This window comes from Podarcis melisellensis (assembly GCF_964234715.1).
Source record: "Podarcis melisellensis genome assembly, chromosome: 12".
In the NCBI taxonomy this organism is placed as follows: domain Eukaryota; kingdom Metazoa; phylum Chordata; class Lepidosauria; order Squamata; family Lacertidae; genus Podarcis; species Podarcis melisellensis.
In genome coordinates this window covers 51329290-51348913 of record NC_138544.1, presented here as the reverse complement: position 1 = coordinate 51348913, position 19624 = coordinate 51329290, and the positions used below count along the sequence as shown (strand labels likewise).

The window sequence follows — 19624 nt, the reverse complement described above, 5'->3', positions numbered from 1 at the left end:
ATTTTGTTCTTCAGAATATAGTCCGGCCCTCCACAAGGTCTGAGGGACAGTGGACCGGCCCCCTGCTGAAAAAGTTTGCTGACCCATGGTGTAGATAGTCCTTCAGGGAGGAGTAATCAGGGGCAGGTGACCAAGGCAACCTCCTGGGATGCCAAGCTTGGGTTTGAGGAAACGGAGCTTTGTTTCCCACCAGAGTTCGTCTTTTTCTTGTGCTGGGGGTGCTGGAGGGAGATGCCATTGCTGTTGTTGGGGTCTGCTGCTGCTGCTTCTCTTTTGCTTTCCGAATCTCAAGATTTCTCAGCAAGTTTTCCCTGCGATGAGCTTGTGCCGCACACCCTGAAGCCTGGATTGCATAAGATGACCCATGGCGGGTGGAGAGTAGAGTTTGGGGCGGGGGGTGACGAAAGTGGGTGTTGCATCAGGTGGACAGAACTGGGTTCAAGTCCCCACCCTGCCACCAGACTTTGGGCCAGCAATGTGCTCTCAGGCACTTCACGCCAAGCTCTCTTTGAAGGAGAGTTAATAGCACATGAAAATTAGGGAACCCACTGACGTGCTTTTAAAGTTGGCGAGAAAAGTGTTGGTTCTGGTACTCCCAATGGAGATCATTTCTCTTGACCCGAAAGGCCCCCATCTCAGCCTCAGCCTCCTTGGCCTCAACCAGAGTCAGGGCCTTTTCAACACTGGCTCCGGCCTGGTGGAACGCTCTGTCTCATGAGACCAGGGCCTTGCAGGATCTGATTTCTTTCCACAGGGCCTGTAAGACAGAGTTGTTCCACCTGGCCTTTGGCTTGGAATCAACTTGATCCCCTTCCCCTCTTCCTTTTTCCTTTCTCCTTCTTTGATGGAACTCCTATTTGGGGACTTCCCTGGTGTTTTTCTGGCCCACGTAGGACCAGTCTGGATAGTTGGCCTTGGTGAAGACTTGACGTTTTCATCCCCCAAAAAGTTTTTGATGTGAGTTCCTACTGAAATGAGGCTGCATTTTAATGTTATATTTTAACCTTGTTTTTAAGTTGTATTTCAATCAATTGTTTTTATACCGGTGTTAGCCGCCTTGAGCCCAGTCTTGGCTAGGGAGGGCGGGGTATAAATAAAATTTAATAATAATAACAATCTCCATGCCATCTGTTTCCTTGTAGAATAAAAGCAAGAGCAACCTAGATATATTGTGTTAGGCATGCTGTCTTATGCAAAAAAAAAACCCCAGTCTTTTTGTGACTCAATGGTTTGCAATGGCTATTGATGGCTTTAAAACTGACCACCTGCTTTTCCAAGCATCTGGAGTGCAAGTAGCCACAACTGCTTGCAGGTCTGCAAGTGTCTGAGATTAGTTTTCTTTCTTAGACATGGCGGGCTTCAGAGGTGCTGCTGTAGATTTGGGATTAGCAAACTCTTTCTCCCTGAACACTTGCAACCTGCTCCACTTATACCCTTGCACATCTCCTAAAACTGTGCATACGCCTTGACTGTCTACCTGCACACTTGCAACCCGCTCGACTTGTACATCTGTACATTTTTCTAAAACTAAATAACAGTGTGTTGCAGTAGCTCAAGTGTTGGTTTTGGATGGGAGAGCTCTCAGTTGAAGTCCTTGTTTAACCTTGCTGTTTCCTGGGTTGCCTCGGGTCAGGCACTCTCACCCCTGAGGGGCTGTTCTCAGGATAAAGTGGGGAGGGGGACTTTTAATGCCTCTGAATCTCAACTCCCTGGGAATCACAACAGGGGAGGACACTAAAAATAGGGTTGCCATATTGTCCTCTTTTTCAGGACACGTCCTCTTTTTTAAAATGGGTATTTAAAATGAGAGTCGTCGTAGCGATCCTTAGTTAAAAGTAGAAGTTGGCAAATGTGTCCTCTTCTTTGCTTTTCAAAATATGGCAGCCCTAACACTAGTTCTGTGGGTTAAACCACAGAGCCTAGGACTTGCCAATCAGAAGGCTGGCAGTTCGAATCCCTGCGACGGGGTGAGCTCCCATTGCTCTGTCCCAGCTCCTGCCAACCTAGCAGTTCAAAGTACATCAAAGTGCAAGTAGATAAATAGGTACCACTCCGGCGGGAAGGTAAACGGCATTTCCATGTGCTGTTCTGGTTCGCCAGAAGCGGCTTAGTCATGCTGGCCACATGACCCGAAAGCTGTATGCCGGCTCCCTCGGCCAATGGAGCGAGATGAGCGCCACAACCCCAGAGTCGGTCACAACTGGACCTAATGGCCAGGGGTCCCTTTACCTTTACCTAGCAGTAGTTCACTCAGGTCCTGTCTGCAGGCTTCCTATAGACAACTGTGGGAACAGGATGCTGGACTAAATAACAACAACAACAACAACAACAACAACAAAAATTTAATATTTGTACCCCGCCCATCTGACTATATTGGCCCAACCACTCTGAGCAGCCTCCAGACTGGGCCATACCCACTGTAGCAAGGCTCTTTTCAGGTACTTATGTTCTAATTAGGTTTGGCTATTAGCATATAAAGCCTTAAATGACATGGAACAAAGTACCTATGGGAGCATCTTCTCCGCTACCAACCCAGCTGCTTTGCTCCTCAAAAGATGCCCTTTCTTGTTGTCCAATCCACAGTAGAAGCCAAGAGGTTAGTGAAATGAGATAGGGAATTATCAATGGTGGTGCCACAACTACTGAACTCAGGTGGCAATCAGCCTGCAAAAATCCAGATATCTTTGAGTGCTTTGCTTCAGATTTGCTCCCTCCTCCTAGGCGCTGTAAAAGGAGATGTTCCAAATTGATATAGCGGATGCATTGTTTTATTATTATGGGCTGCGTACAACAACAACAACAGAACAACAACAACAATTTATTACTTATACCCAATCAGTTTTTTTGGCTGTACTTACTGTAACAACATGGTGAGTACCAACACATTTTTTTCCTAGGAAATAAACCACAGGGCAACCCTAACATGTCTATCATATGGATGGAGAAGGAGAGAGAGAGAGAGAGAGGTTCTTTGCCTCAAAACCATAACTTGAGATTACCATTCAATCCATATGGAGGAGCCGTGGCAGGGAATGAACATTTGGTCCCCAGATTTGAAATGGTTTTCGCTGCGATGCTCAAGGTGATAATAAAACAGGCCCGCTGTTCAGTTGCAGAGGGGAATAAACAAGGCAGGAAAGAAGAGAGCAATGGAGGAAGAAGGAAGGAAAGATGTTGGGGCTGATCAGTTCACATAAGCATCTGATATTCACATGCCTCTTTTGGCCTAGAAATCATAACGGAGATTGCATAAGATTGGGCATTCCTGCAAGAGTTGCATTCTTATTGTTTTCAGCTGTGACAGCCTCTCTGGGCATATTTTGGTCCTGGGTAAAATGCCATTGGTATGGAGGGATGGGGAGAGAGAGAAAGAGAAGGATGAAAGCATCGCGTGTTGATGACAAAGGCCTCATTGATGCCAGCAAGGCATTTTCTGTTTTCCTGAGCAAGATTTATATACCACTTGGTTGCAAGAAAGCCTGTAAGCGGTTTACAACAATATGAAACGAAGCATGGAAATTCTCGATAAAAGAACAGTTTAAAATGGGTCTTCCCTGTTCAGGGAAGTTTTTACAGTGGTACCTCGGGTTACATACGCTTCAGGTTACAGACTCCGCTAACCCAGAAATATTACCTCGGGTTAAGAACTTTGCTTCAGGATGAGAACAGAAATCGTGCTCCGGTGGCCTGGCAGCTGCAGGAGGCCCCATTAGCTAAAGTGGTGCTTCAGGTTAAGAACAGTTTCAGGTTAAGAACGGACCTCCGGAACGAATTAAGTACTTAACCCGAGGTACCACTGTAATGTGTGACATTTTAATGTATTTTTAATCTTTGTTGGAAGCCGTCCAGAGTGGCTGGGGAAACCCAGCCAGATGGGCGGGGTACAAATAATAAATTGTTGTTGTTATTGTTGTTGTTATAAGAAACACTGGAAAGATAAGAGTAGCCCCAAAGAGAAAACACATGTAATGTTTCTGCATGTTTAGGAGAGGTTTGGCTAAACGAACATGCTGTGAGCAAGTGCCCAGAAAGGTTCCTGCCTGGTGTTCCAAACTGCAGATGCTCCCACACTGAAAGATAATAGAATCATAGAACAGTAGAGTTGAAGGGACCACAAGGGTCATCTAGTCCAACCCCCTGCAATGCAGGAATCTTTGGCTCAAACCCATAACCTTGAGATTAAGAGGCTATGCTCTAGCATCTTGTACGCGCAGAGTATTATGTGGCACCTGCTACCATTTCCACAGCTGAATGGCCATTTGATGTTTTTCTCCATCTGAACAGGCCTGTCACCCTGGGGGGTTAACTCTTGGCGACCCCACTGTGGTTCCAATCCACACTGGCCATCTTTGGGGTCATCCCAGGGCGGAATAAGCTGGATCTTTTCAATAGCAGTAAACACCCAGTGCTGCCAAAACAAAACAAAACCTCACCTTGTGTAAACCTTGTGTAAACTAACCAAGGAAGACGCACCGCCACAAAATGGCCACTAGGGGAGATGGCCTTGGAAAAAAAGGGAACATGACAGATTTCATGCAGGGTAATCCTAATAGGCTATGTTTTGTTTCTTTATTTAGAAGCATTTATAAACCATTTGCTGTTGCTTAAAGTCTCTAGGTGGTGCGCAGCATCAAAACAATCAGCGAAACCTGTCAATATCATGATGCCAGCCTGGACAAGTCTTTGATCTCACCCAGCAGGCTTCCCTTGGTTTCCAGGTGTTTCCCTTTCCTCTCAAGTAGGCAGCTAGCTGGCCACTTTGTCAGCAGCCTTGAAGATCCTGCCCAGTTCCCTTGTTTCCTCTATTCCTGTGTCCCTGGAGCAGAGGAGGGAAATCTGAGAGCCAACCAGGAACCTGGATTGCTGGTGTGAAGACTTCTGGTCCTCTTGGGGCAGGGACCTCACGATTCAGTGGTTCTTAGAGATCACTGGAAGTGTGGACATCTGCTGGAAGGGGTCCTGTTCCCCCAAATTTAATGGCAATATAAACAGAAGAAATGCGTAACTGAGAGGTATATATGGATGATTGTCAGAAAAGCTGAAGGAAGTCCAAATAGAACTAAATTTGTGGAAATTTCGATATGATTGTTTATCTGTGTTGGAAAATTAATAAAAAATATTTTTTTAAAAAAGGAAGGGGTCCTGTTCCCCCAGCTCTTCCTCCAAGGAGACCTCAGGGTCCAGGATTGAACCCTAGCAGTGAGTTTTCCCACCAACTACACACTCTGGACATGGGACGCAGGTGGTGCTGTGGGTTAAACCACAGAGCCTAGGACTTGCCGATCAGAAGGTCGGTGGTTCGAATCCCCGCAACGGGGTGAGCTCCTGTTGCTCGGTCCCTGCTCCTGCCAACCTAGCAGTTCAAAAGCACGTCAAAGTGCAAGTAGATAAATAGGTACCGCTCCGGCAGGAAGGTAAACGGCGTTTCCGTGTGCTGCTCTGGTTTGCCAGAAGCGGCTTAGTCATGCTGGCCACATGACCCGGAAGCTGTACGCTGGCTCCCTCGGCCAATAAAGCGAGATGAGCGTCACAACCCCAGAGTCGGCCACGACTGGACCTAATGGTCAGGGGTCCCTTTACCTTTACCTATACACTCTGGACAGCATCTTGCAGTGCCATCTCCCTGACAGATGTACCTGTCTGAGAGTCCTGCTTTCAAATGGATATCTGTGGCATTCACATGTTAAATGAGCTTAACATCTGTGTGTGCAACCCTTAAACTTGTAAAGTGTGAGGGGACTGTTCAGTTCTGCATTGTGTGAATCTAGCTTTGGAAGTCCAGTGGTGGGGTGGGGAGGCACAGGTGTGGGCTAGGAAGCCTCCCCGAACCTTTTGTAATTTTCTGCACATCATGTCACCACCAGCACATTTTCTCTTGTAAGGGTAGCATTCCAGTGTATGCCCTGGCACAGCTTTCCTGAAAAAAGTAATGCATCCATATTGATCATCTTTCTATGCTTTGGTTACTAAACAGCCTGCTAAATATAGAAGCCTATCATCAATGCCCAATTAATTTCCATTTGTGGATTCCAGTTGGAAAGCAGGAGGAGTGCTTTTTGGACAAACACCAATGGTCAGTAGCTTTAGAAAACCACTGAGAAGCGAATGCGATTATCTGGCAGCAGTGTGTTTGTGTGAGAGAGAGGTAGTGTGTTAGGATTTGTGCTACGTTTTAGTGCCTCAAATGTCAAGAGGGAAGTTTCAGGTTTTTCTTTAACTATTTGGTTTCATACAGTAATGATTATTCTCATTTCTGAGAAACTTACTTAAAAATTAAGGGTATCTCAGGGTGCAGATAAACCTATGGATTTTGTCTTCCTTTGGAGATACTTTTTACTTACATGACAAGTCAATCACAGAAATGGCAAGGCCCAATGAAATATGTGTGTTTTTTATTTTATTCATAATATCTGCTTTGGACTCTTGTTGTAACATCTAATTCAATGAGTAACGTGTTGAGAATGGCCTTTATTTTATGAGGTAATAACTGTGAACCCTGGGGGGGGGTTGGGGGGGATTTGTACTTTTCGTTCTCTATTTACTTCCTATTTCCTGTTGGATTGTTACTTTAACTTCTTAATAAAGTCTGGAAAATTAAAAAAAGGGAGAGAGAAAAAGAATAAAGTCCATATATTCTTCCAAATGTGGAATCAGCAGTGCCAATCAAAGAGGTTCATGAAGAAAATGTTAACTTGTCAAATGATCCTTGAGGATTGTGGTTTCTTTCAGCTAGAATGGAAACAAGGTTCCAATGGCCTCGGACCAGAAATTGTAGTTGCAGGAGGAGTCAGGCAAATTATTAAATGTGTCACCATAGTGAAGGAAGACACTGCTGGCTTGCCCTCTGCTGCAGTGTAGCGCCCCCATCGTATCAGATGGCCACGGGGTGGTACTGCAGCCTGGCCCAGCCCTACCATTAGGCAGAGGGAGGCAGGTGTTTCAAGCAGCAGGTGCTAGAGGTGTTGCCGCAAGCCCACTGGCTGTCCCCCCTGTTGCCAGTGGTTAATGACTGCGCCATCCTCAAATCAAAATGACTGTCCCTCCCCCGGTTAGACCGCTTAAGTGAAGAAAGCTTAGGGTAACTAAAAATAAGGTCTTTGTATGGAAGGGCTGTGAAGGTATGTTGTTGTTGTTGTTTAGTCATTTAGTCATGTCCGACTCTTCGTGACCCCATGGACCAGAGTATGCTAGGCACTCCTGTCTTCCACTGCCTCCTGCAGTTTGGTCAAACTCATCCTGGTAGCTTCGAGAACACTGTCCAACCATCTTGTCCTCTGTCGTTCCCTTCTCCTTGTGCCCTCCATCTTTCCCAACATCAGGGTCTTTTCCAGGGAGTCTTCTCTTCTCATGAGGTGGCTAAAATATTGGAGCCTCAGCTTCAGGATCTGTCCTTCCAGTGAGCACTCAGGGCTGATTTATTTCAGAATGGAGAGGTTTGATCTTCTTGCAGTCCATGGGACTCTCAAGAGTCTCCTCCAGCACCATAATTCAAAAGCATCAATTCTTCGGCGATCAGCCTTCTTTATGGTCCAGCTCTCACTTCCATACATCACTACTGGGAAAACCATAGCTTTAACTATACGGGCCTTTGTTGGCAAGTTAGTACTGAAAAAACAGAACGAACCCCTATGCTCAGCAGATGTGCCAGGGCACCATGCTCTTTGTCCATGGATCCAGCTGATGGGACTTGGAGTTCTTGCAACACACAAACTTGATTCCCCAAGCCCTGAAGTCTTCAATGTCTACAATGGGAGCATCATAGAGGCTGGAGCACTTTAAACAGGCCCAGAATATCCCACTCCTCAACAGTGGGCATCCTGGGATATTTTCTGCACTGCTTTCTTCGGTGTGAGTTTTCTTTCTCTCTTTCTGTGATGTTGATGGAAGAACTCTGGTATGGAGACAAGGAATTCATAGGGCACTGGTTTAATGTTGGTCGCTAGTAGGAATGGATGAATCTACAAATTTTGGGTTCTCTTAGCTTTTCTTCTTGCCAACATTAACTTCAGCTGGTCTCATTTCAGCATATTTGTGAAAGGTCTGCATAAAAATTTGCATGCATTTTCACTTCTTCCAATATGTGCAGTTTTGCCTAGTAATAATAATTTTATTATTTATACCTCCGCTCATCTGGCTGGGTTGCCCCGACCACTCTGGGTGGCTTCCAACACATATAAAAGCATAATAAAATATCAAACATTAAAAACTTCCCAATACAGGGCTGCCTTCAGATGTCCTCTAAAAGTTGTGCAAGCAATAAACATTTTGTGCAAGCAAGCTCATGAAATACATTGTAGTGTTGCACATTATTTTCACTAATACGTGTGTTCTTGTGCCCATTTTTTTGTCAGAGGACTGCATCACAAAATTCAGAAAAGTGTGTGTTTTGAATGACAGCTGGGTATTCAGTTCACTTACTGGCTCAGGAAGTACAGATTACTGAATGAATTTTTCCCCCGTCTTTAGCTGATGGTTTGTTAAATTAAATGTTATTCTGGCGGGGAAGTAGGGGGAAGAGTAAATATGCCCAAAGGAACAGAAGGTTTGGTATTGTTATTTTTTTTGCTGCCACCTTGAAGGCGTCTCTTCTTGCATGGAAAATCCCTTGCCTGAATCTCAGAAAATCATCTTAAAGCGCTGCAGGAAAAAAAAAACAGATGAAAAGGGTAAAGGGAAGGACATGAAGCTAAACAAATGGAAGAGTAAAACAAAAGCAAAGCAGCTGAAAGGCCCTTCTGTGCCTTCGAGTTGCGATCTCTGGTCCCCAAACGCAAAGCAAAAACAAACACGCTAACTTCAGCACTCAATGCAAGGGCTCTTCCCAGCTTGCCATAATGGATACCGTATCTCCCTCTTCGCCGCCCCTGAGGCTATTTGTTGCATTAGCAGTAAAACAGCAGACCGGAACCAAAGGGATTGGCACGTCAGCTGTCTGGGCACGGGGTAAAGTCTGGGGCTCCCTTGCCTCACACATCGTGGTTTCCAGCAAGGAGAGGAAAGGCTGGCTTCGCCGTTCGTTTCCAAAGTAGATCAAGACTCGGTGCTCCCTTGAGCTGTTGCGGTTATTGGCTGCGATCCCTCTTCATCTCTCTCTCTCTGTGCTCCAATATTTAGAACTCTGTCAGGATTCATCATCAGGATCCATCAACATCACCAAAAGAATCAGCAGGCAGAGTGCGGAGCGCCCTTCCTTAGGTGCCTGATTCACCTTAGAGCCCCAAATAAGTTGTTGACCTTCCCCATCATTTAGCAAGAGCAATTGTGTACATTTGCCTAATTCTTACAAGGCCACAGGGTGGCGGGTGGCGCTGTGGTCTAAACCACAGAGCCTAGGACTTGCCGATCAGAAGGTCGGCGGTTTGAATCCCCGCGACGGAGTGAGATCCCGTTGCTTAGTCCCAGCTCCTGCCAACCTAGCAGTTTGAAAGCATGTCAAAGTGCAAGTAGATAAATAGGTACCACTCCGGCAGGAAGGTAAACGGCATTTCTGTGTGCTACTCTGGTTCGCCAGAAGTTGCTTAGTCATGCTGGCCACATGACCTGGAAGCTGTACAGCGGCTCCCTCAGCCATTAAGCGAGATGAGCACTGCGACCCCTGAATCGGTCACGACTGGACCTAATGGTCAGGGGACCCTTTACCTTTACTACAAGGTCACAGCTTTCCCTGGTGCCAATGCTGGTTTGTTTTCAGCCTGGTGTGTGCTCAGCACTGGATGCAGGCACAAGTTTTTCCTTCTGCCTCCTCTGTTCTTCTATTCCCTCTCGGTCGCTGGAAGAAAGCAAGATGCCCAGGATTCCTACTGAAAGGGCCTTTGAACCCAGGATGTTCTTGAGCACGGGACTAAGCATTTTAAGGGATGTGGAGAATCTCTGCCAGGTGTCAAAACGTGGTCCTTGTAGTTTCTCTATATGGACCTCAGTCCTCTTCTTGAACTCTGGTTGTGTGGCTGGAGGATAAGAGGGGGTTGCATGAGTGGGTGTAGAAACCAGCCTTCTAGAAAATGGTAAAAATTTGCATTCATTACTTCAACCGCTTTTGGCTCTGGCTGCGCCCACCCCTGGTATGTGGCCCTCAGAACGTGTCCCCCAGAAAGGGAATGAAAAGGTTCCCCTACCGTTGCTCTAAGCCAGCCTTTCTCAACCTGTGGGTCCCCAGATGTTGTTGAACTACAACTCCCATCACCCCTAGCTAGCAAGGCCAGAGCTCAGGGATGATGGGAGTTGTAGTCCAACAGCATCTGGAGACCCACAGGTTGAGAACCACTGCTCTGAGCAGTTGCAAAGCACTTTAGCTCAGCAGAAAAGTGTTTGTGTGCAGAAGATCCCAGGTTTGATCCCCTTCATCTCCAGGCAAGCTCTGGGAGAGTCCCTAGAGGGGTGCCCTTGGTCAATGTAGACAGTACAGATGTAGATGAAGCAGTGGTCCAGTTGAGGAGCAGATCCACACCATATGTGCTGGTCCCATGGGTTACCCGAGAGGCGAGGTCCAAGTCTGGTCTGTGGTCAAAGATGCAATGCAGTCCGTAGTAGCTGAAGCTGGGTGCAGGGCAGGGTGTCAGGTGAAGTCAGGAACAGGCTTGCAAGCAAGGAGCCAGGGCAAGTCAGGAGCTCAGGCAGGAAAGCAGGACAGGGTTCAGGCAGGAACTAGCAACCAACAATGTTGCTCCTGCAACTTGGGACTGGGGCCGGCTGGCTTTTATCTGCCCCAAGCACAGGGCGGCCCCGATCCTCTGGTGACTCGCCTCTCCTGGCCTGGAGGCGAGCACTCCTCCTGTGGGAACTTAGTTCCCTGCGCCTTTCTGCCTTGAGCCTCTGTAGCTCAGGAGAGGCTGGAGGGTTACCAGACCCAGAGGCAACCTCAGCTTCCTCTGACGGGGATGAGAGTGGAGCACCTGCAGGCAATGGGTCCTCCATCACCTCAGGGGCCAGAGCAGACTCAGCTGGTGCCTGCACCTGAGGATCCAGCACAGGTGAGGACCCTTCAGGTTCATGCCTCAGCTGGTTCTGGAGGCGGGGAATCCTGTGCAGGCTGGGATCCCTCAGGTTCAGCATCCGAGTCCGAATCCCAGGCCATCACACCATACCTTAAAAGCATATCTGAACCACATTTAAATCACACGACTTTCTCCAAAGAATCCTAGGCACTGCAGTCCCCCCACAAAGCTATAATTCCTCCAGCACCTTTAAGAAACTAAGGTTCCCAGGGCAACTTCTCGTGCTCCTGTATTCAAGACTGACACGTGGCTGTAAATCTGCTTGGATCAAGTTTTGAAATATATGAAAGGCCATGCAGGAAGGTGGCTCTGTCTTCCCATTTCAACCTCCCCCTCTTTTTGAGTCACCCATGAGAAATGTGCTCTTGTCTATGAACTGACAGATTTGTCACTGCTCTTCTCTGGTCTCTTGTGAATACTTTTGCTTGCTTGTCCCATCAGGCATTTGGAATCACTTGAGGCTGCTTGGTGTTGCTTTCGGCAAATTTTTTATACGTACAATTCATTGCTCCATCCATTTTCACCTCCAGCTACACCCCACAACTGGCATGTGGCCCTCAGATTAATGTTATAACTGTAGTGTGTGTGTGTCCTCTGCCTTGGGAACATTTCTGTTGGAAGGTGGATTAGAAATACAGTTAAATAAATTGAACTTTTATTATTATTTTTCTTCTTAAAAAGGTGATTACCAAATTTCCTAAGCAGCTTACATAAAAATTACAAAAAAAGCATACAGTTGATAACATCTATTAAAATTACTGTATTTTCCCGTGTATAAGACAATATTTTTTCGCAATTTTTTAAAGTTTAAAATTGGGGGTCATCTTATACACAGAATGTTGCAATTATTTATTTCATAATTTTGGGCTCAAAAAATTAGAGGTCGTCTTATACATGGGGGCGTCTTATACACGGAAAAATACGGCAATGATAAAAACAGTGTCTTCCAACCATCACTTTCCCCCCCCCCCCCAGAGTTGTGTCCGTTTTGGAAGTGCAATCGTCATCGTCTCCCTCCTTCCTCTTCTCTTTTTACAATTCTGTCTCTCTGCGTTGTATGAATACATCTGTTTCATCCCTATTGACAGGAATGACACAGGTACAATTCCTCCACCTTACCCAAATCTGTGGGCATCTGCAGGGTGCCCTATTTCTTTCACTTTTCCTTCCCACAACCCATCTGTGGGAGAACTGACAACTGGCAAGATTGGGGGAAAACCATGTCAGTTTCGCTGGAGTTTCATTGGAAGGGAGGGCGGTGAAGAAAATGGCATTTGTACAAATGGGCAATGCAACACAGAAACGTTACACAGACCATCACCAGGTGCGTGATGATGGATTGCATCTGGGTCCAGCTGCACAGGAGCGTATGTGCACACACTGTACACTTAAAGCACATGACCTCCCCCTCCAAAGAATCCTGGGATTTGTAGTTTGTTAAGGATGCTGGGAATCGTAGCTCTGTGATGGGTGAATCACAGTTCCCAAGTTTCGGCGGGGGTGGTGGTGTTTCGAGCCTGTCTCCAGGGCAGGCTGGTATGGATGTTGTTTCTCTCTCATCAGAAAAGGAAATGCAAAACTGGGACACCGCAGGGTGGAGGAAAGATTCCCAAGTGATCAATAAAGGGCTGGAATGTGCACATGTGAGCTCAACCTTAGAGATTAGAAGTGAGGTCCAGCCTCCCCCTCCCCACTTTTTAGCGAAAGACCCCACAGCTTCTTGGACATCTCCTTGCGAGAAGGGTAGCTGAAGGCATGCCTTGTCCCTGGATCAACTTGCCTTAGTCTCTTGGATCTGTTGGGAGTCCCACGGCTCGCAGGGTAGGGTGGGGGAGATATGTTGGGTGGTGACACGAGGTAGTGACTTCTCTGTGGTGGCACCCCAGTTATGGACTGCCATCCCCTGGGAAGTGAGACTGGCAACTGACCTTGTTTGACACTAAGGAAAGGTCTTTCCAAGGTGTTAGTATGAGTTGCTGCTGTGGTTGCAGTCATGTTGGCTTCACAATATGTTTTGTGACAATCTATCAGTTGTTTTTGACGCGGGTGGCGCTGTGGCTTAAACCACAGAGCCAAGGGCTTGCCAATCAGAAGGTTGGCGGTTTGAATCCCCGTGGCGGGGTGAGCTCCCGTTGCTTGGTCCCTGCTCCTGCCAACCTAGCAGTTCGAAAGCACGTCAAAGTGCAAGGAGATAAATAAATACCACTCCGGTGGGAAGGTAAACGGCATTTCCGTGCGCTGCTCTGGTTCGCCAGAAGCGGCTTAGTCATGCTGGCCACATGACCTGGAAGCTGTACGCCGGCTCCCTCGGCCAGTAAAGCAAGATGAGCGCTGCAACCCCAGAGTCATTTGTGACTGGACCTAATGGTGGGCTTTCCAGCTCGGGGGAGTCTGTCCACATCGGCTGGGGATATCCAGTCAAAGTGGTCCAATACTGAACCCGAGGACAGTCGAGGGGCCTCCAGTTCCTTTATTGTATCCAAATTGGCAGGGAGGTCATGGCGGAGCAACAAGACCTTCTCCGCAAAAAAGCTCGCAAATGCCTCACAGCTGTGTGTCAAATTGTTATTTAAATTTGGCTGTCCTTCGAGGGACGTTAAAGACCAAATTATACTAAATAATTGCGCTGGGTGAGAGCTAGCGGATGCAATGGAGGCCGAGAAGTAGGACTTCTTCGCGGCCTTCACTGCCATCTCGTAGGTTTTCATAAAAACTCTATAAGATGTTCTTGATGGGAACTGTAGTCTTAAAAAAACCCAAACAGCTGGAGACTAAGTTTTGGAAACACTGATCTAGGGGGTGCCAAGCTGTGAAAGGCTGGCTTAACCTCTCTCATGAGGTTGCTGAGGAAATATGTGGATTGTCTGTATGTGTGTGTGTGTGTGTGTGTAGAGTCATTCATTTCAGGAAGGGCAGATGAGTAATTGAACAACCCCCTTGTGCATCTGATGACCTGTGCAGGCAAATTCCTGGCTGTTCCCAGCTTGTGCACTTACTGGCTATTGCCTCAGAGCAGCAGAGAGGGACCACAAGCCCTTGACTCACACCTGTGCAGAATCCTGCCACATCTGCACCGCATGGGCCAGGCCCCCCTCCCCTCTCCCTTACGCCTTGGCCACTTTGGCTGGCAAATGCCCAGGCTGGCTGCTGCCCCTTCCTCCTGTTTCTATTTTCTGCCTGTGCTCAGTACCAGAGTCCAGGAGGCACAGCACTCGCTACTGCTGTTGGCATCTGATGACATCGCTTATATAGCCCCTGAAACCTCATGCCTACAATAAAACAATCAGTCTCCAGGGTGCTGCATCAATTTTTCATTTGTCTTCTCGGTTCCCATCTGTAGGTAAATTTAAAATACCGGTAACCTCTATGGCATGAGAAGCAGGAGGACATCCAAGCAAGGCTGTGTGTGTGTGTGTGTGTGTGTGTGTGTGTGTGTGTGTTTGCATTATCAGAAGACAGAAAGGGTGCTTAACTCTGTGGAGGCAGGGAAACAGCTTGCAAGTGAAAGGGAAGAGCTTACAACAAACTGAAGCAGACTTTTTCTTGGCCCCTCACTGCTGGCCTGTGCCCAGAAGGAGGTCCCCAGTAGCCCTCCTTAACCTTGTGCCCTCCAGGTGCATTGAACTGCAACTCCCATCAGCCCCGGTCTGCATGGTTCAATGGCCAAGGGTGATGGGAGCTGGAGTCTGACTGCACCTGGAGGGCACCAGGTTAGGGAAGGCTGCTTGGTAGGCCTCATGGAGGAGCCAATCTCAACCATGCAAAACCACTTGAGCTGACCTACAGATGTCCAGCTTCTGCCCACTTGAGAATGTAAGGCAAGCCCTGCCTCCTGGATCAGACCCAAGGTGCACAGAATGTAGCATCCCTGCTCCTCTCAGCAACCAATCATGGGCCTCCAGGAAGCTCAAAAGCAGGGCATGAAGGCAACTGCCCTCTTCTCTCATTGCTCCCCAGGTACTGGTGTCCCTACATCCATCGCCATTTGGTGGCAACTGTGCTTTCTGGAATGTGGTATATGTTAAGTTGTGGGTGAACATATCAGAAGACACAGCAATTCTTCAAACAGCTCTTGTTTATTCACAGGCCAGGACAGAACTGAACTGAAGGGTTCGGTCAACCTGCTTATATAGAGCTGCAGTACAACGTAACTGTAACAATTTTCTAAAACTACCCAATCACTGAACGTCACTTTTGATCCCTTATTTGCATAACTATCTACAGTATCCCCCTGCTGGCCCAGGGTGAGAACTTCAGTACATAACAGTATGGAAGCCAGGTGTGCATTTTGCTTCTTGATGGAACGTGTGCTGAACTGTTACATAGAGAATCCAAAGATCTAGCAGTGGGGCTCAGGCCTGGGGCAGATGAGAATATGAGGCCTTTGTACCTGGCCTCCAGGACTCCCTGTGGGTCACACCTCTTCCCCAGCCACACCCCTCATTAGATCCACCTTGAGTGTCTTTGCCTGGCTGGAATGTGTCCTTGAGCTCAGATAACCCCTCTTCCCAGCCTGGATGGAGGTGGGGTTTTGTGTGTGTAGAAACCAGCCTCCTGTGCAAAGTTGACATTGACTTTCGTTGCCACGCCCACTTTTCACCTCTGGCCCCTCCCACCACTGGCATGTGACGCCCCTCTCCCATAAGGTTGCCCAGGAAATAATGTGACTCTCTGCCTGCGAAAAGGTCCCATAGCCCTGGTTTAAATAAAAGGACTCTCCCACTCTTTGCCATCTCTCTCGCTCTTCTGTTGACTGCAACTCCCCAATTTCTCCTAAAAACTGTGCAAGCTTTCCCATACCTTGAGTGCTACCGAGACCATTATTCTGCTGGTGGCTTCCCCCTGGGCATCTGAATGAGCACTGTGGGAATGACCCATGCTGGACGAGGTGGGCCTTTGGTCTATCAGAACAGACCCTCCAAGTGTCCCTATTTTCCAGAGTCCTGGATTTACAGACGCCGTCTCGGTTTCTGATTTGATCCTGGAATGTCCCGCTTTTCCTTAGGACATCCCTATTTTCATCAGAGAAGTGTTGGAGGGTATGGAGTTATGCGACCCCTGAGCCAGGGAGATAAGTAACTAGACAACCTTTAGAAGACATCTGAAGGCAGCCCTGTATAGGGAAATGTTGGAGGGTATGTCAGAGGCCCTTCATATGTTTTTAGGATTCATATTCCTTTAAGGCAGCGGTTCTCAACCTGTGGGTCCCCAGATGTTGTTGGACTACAACTCCCATCATCCCTGAGCTCTGGCCTTGCTAGCTAGGGGTGATGGGAGTTGTAGTCCAACAACATCTGGGGACCCACAGGTTGAGAAAGGCTGCTTTAAGGTCTCTGGGGATTACATTCAAAAAGTGTTGTGGGGTCTACAGTGCTGGCTCTGGGTTTTAGGGACCCCTAAGATGAGATGTTGCTGAGGTGGGGGGTGGGACCTCAGCAGGTGCCTGGCAATGGCCACCAATGGCATAGACCCTTGTTCTACCAATTGGTTTCCCCTGACTCAGCTGAAAGGCAATTGTGTTCCTGAGTGCTTGATGGCATCTGCAAAGCAACATTTTTCTGTGTGAGAGAGATATCGAGGAAGATGTCCCTGAGGTCAGGGTTTGACCTAGAAGGTTTGGGGCTGGAGCTGTTTGCATGGTCAGTAAGAATATCAGGCAGTGTCAGAGACATCTGGTAAGACTACTTACTAAGCAGAGTCTCTGCATGTTTAGGAGGGATAGAATTCTGATCCCAGCTGTTCATCAGGCGGCCTGCCAGGGTCACAGACGCACCCGCCACTTCTCCTCATCCGATGACTGGCAGCTAATTTTTTTTTTTTTAACCTTCTTTTTAAATAAATAAATGCAGCAGAGGCTTCGGAACATATTGCATTCGTCACATTGGTGGAATGCCATCGTTGTTCTGCATGTCTTCGGGGCACCAGCAAGAAACTGTGTGTGTTGCTTGTTTATGCCGCAAATGTGCACCCGGTAACACGGGCTTCCCCTCGTGGAAATAAATGAGATTAAGCAAGCGTAACTAGAACCAAGACTGCAGCCATGGACTTTCATTTTGCACATGTGGTTTGGTTTTTTTTTTAATAAAAAAACAACAACAACTCCAAAACGTTTACTGTGCAATCTTCAGGGTTTGCAAAAACGCTTACTATAAAATATTCCCAGAGGACATATGTGAGTTTTCAAGTGAGAGAGGCAGTTTTGATAGCACTTTCAGTGCCCTCCAAACACCCATATATTCCACCACCCACTGCTTTCTGCAATGAGGTCTGGGTGGGGAAAAATGGTTTCACGGCTGCAAATCCTGGAAGACCTGCTCCCTGCCTAGCAGGCCTTTTCCCACCTGGCCTGGGAGGGCAGGTCTCTGATTGACTCCAGCTGCAAAAGCTGAGGCTACTGAAAAGGCCAGAAACCATCTTGGCTGTCTCCTAGTGCAGGCCCAGGTCATCAAGCCTAAGCTTTCACAGCTGCAACCCACAATGAACCACCATTGGTACAACTGTCAGCAACAGCAGCAGATATATCCTCTGCTTATGGTACTGTTTTATTCTCTTGTTAATTATGCTGCTTTAAATGTGCATTTTATAACCGACTTCCTTTACTAATGTTTCCATTTGAAATGCTTAAGATATATTTTTTTAACGTTGCTGCATTAAATGTGCATTCTGTAGTTGACCTCCTTTGCAAGACTTTATTTTGAAACCTTTAAGATAACATTTTAGTTTCCTAATAAAAATAAAAATTGTCCAGTAGCAACTTATAGACCAACTAAGTTTGTTCTGGTTTAAGCTTTCGTCTGCATGCACAATTCTTCAGATACCACGAAAGCTTATACCAAATCAAACTTAGTTGGTCTATAAGGTGCTACTGGATTTATTTTATTTTATTTTTTTTATTTCGACTGCGTCAGACCAACACAGCTACCTACCTGAATCTAGAATTTTAGTTTCCTGTTGTTTAATGTTGCTTTGAATGCATGCTTTATATTTGTCTTTCTTCAGTAATGTTTTATTCTGGATAGTTTTATTTGACGTTTTGATGTGTTGTAAACCTCTTTGAGATTTTGTTCTTAAAAACATAAAGCAGTATAGTAATGAAATGGGTGATAATAATAATTTAGTTCCAGCTACAGAAGAGGCAATACTGTTTGGCCAATAATTATGACTTCACCAATGCTATCACCTCTTCAAATCCCTGGAGCAGATTTGCGCTTAAAATAGTTGCGCTGGTTTTTCAGTATGCTGTTGGATGAACATGCAAATTGTTGATGATATATGCACTTTTTTTTAAAAAAAGTGGAAATCCCACTTGATTGTAGCTAGACTGAGATGGACACAACTTCTGACATTGGAAAGGCAATCAGGACCTTTCTACAGAGAAGTCCAGGGCTTCTCTTGCATGCTTGTGTTCTTGAAATACAAGTTGCAAGCCTTGGTTTTTTTAATTTCATGTGGAGAACTTTCTGCAGACACTTTTTTTTAATGGCACAGCTGTTTTCACCTCCATGGGCGCAAGAGACCCCAGGTGCCATCTAGACGCCCCAATCCCTTCTCAATATGATAATCTTTATTGTCATTGTCCCATACAGAACGAAATTGATAAAATCTACATCAGACATTCAAAAACAACAAGCCTGCTATCCCTGCTATCCCAGCCTGGTTAGCCCCCTAAAAATTCTGATACCCCATAAGTAAATACAATATACTCCCATAGAGACTACTTTACGCTGCGTTTAAAACCAAAATCGCATTTGGATAGAAACTGTTTCTCAGGCACCTAGTCCTAGTCTTTATAATCCTGCACCTTCTTCCAGAAGGCAGAAGCTGAAAGAGATCATTTCCGGGGTGTGCACTATCCTGCGCTATCTCTGCAGCTTTCTTATGGCACCTGGAAGCGTGGATTTGACCCACATTTGCAATGAGGCAGATCTTGAAAAAGACCATGGATTAGTTGGCTCTGTGGTAGTTGGTGGGGGAAACCTCCAGCCCATGGGCTGAATTTACCCTGGCCTAGATCCCAGATTCATAAGTGACATCAGGTGTGGGGCAGACAGAGATGCAACCAGTTCCTGCAGTAGGTGGGGTCTAACACACTGTCTTTTAGCTGATGGGCGGTGAAGTCAGCCCTGCTTGGTAGACTTCCTGAGATCCAGGCTGAAAGTAGCTTTGCAAGCACAATGCCAAGTACTTTGTGGGCACAGTCGACAAAGCCCCATGCACTGTGGTTCCCAAGCACCCAGCAGCCAGCTTGCGTTCACTGCACAAGGGACTTAAGACAGATGGGTGGAACATAATGATGTTTGGTTATTGTCCTGACCCCCAGGCCTGAAGGAGGGTCTGTGCGAGTGGTTTGATGCAGGGATGTCAAACAAGGCTGTCAAAACCACCAGAATGGCCAGTTCTAGTGCTTTATTAAAGAAACGCCCCACTGTCTTTACAGATGAAAGTCGGACACTATAGCAGTGAGAGGTCATTGTGACTTGTCTGCGCCCAGGAAAGCATTCATTCATTACTTGTTCAAAAAGACAGGATATGTCAGTTTGGCCAGAACCTCACATCACTCCACCTGGCTGTTGGGGGCGTAGGGGGCAAATACCCAAGTCTTACAGATAGCTCTCCTCTCTGGTCCCAGA

The 19624-nt window shown here is 46.9% G+C and overlaps 2 long non-coding RNA genes across 2 annotated transcripts in view; one reads left to right on the top strand and one right to left on the bottom strand.

The window, feature by feature from the left end:
* The window catches only part of LOC309353482, a 56432-nt gene that overhangs the window by 32598 nt on the left and 4210 nt on the right, over positions 1 to 19624 (top strand). The window lies entirely within an intron of this gene.
* Positions 18541 to 19624, bottom strand: part of LOC309353405 — a 157457-nt gene continuing 156373 nt past the window's right edge. The window contains exon 2 of the long non-coding RNA XR_014161809.1: positions 18541 to 18711. This is a non-coding gene — a long non-coding RNA (uncharacterized lncRNA). The remainder of the gene's footprint in view (positions 18712 to 19624) is intronic.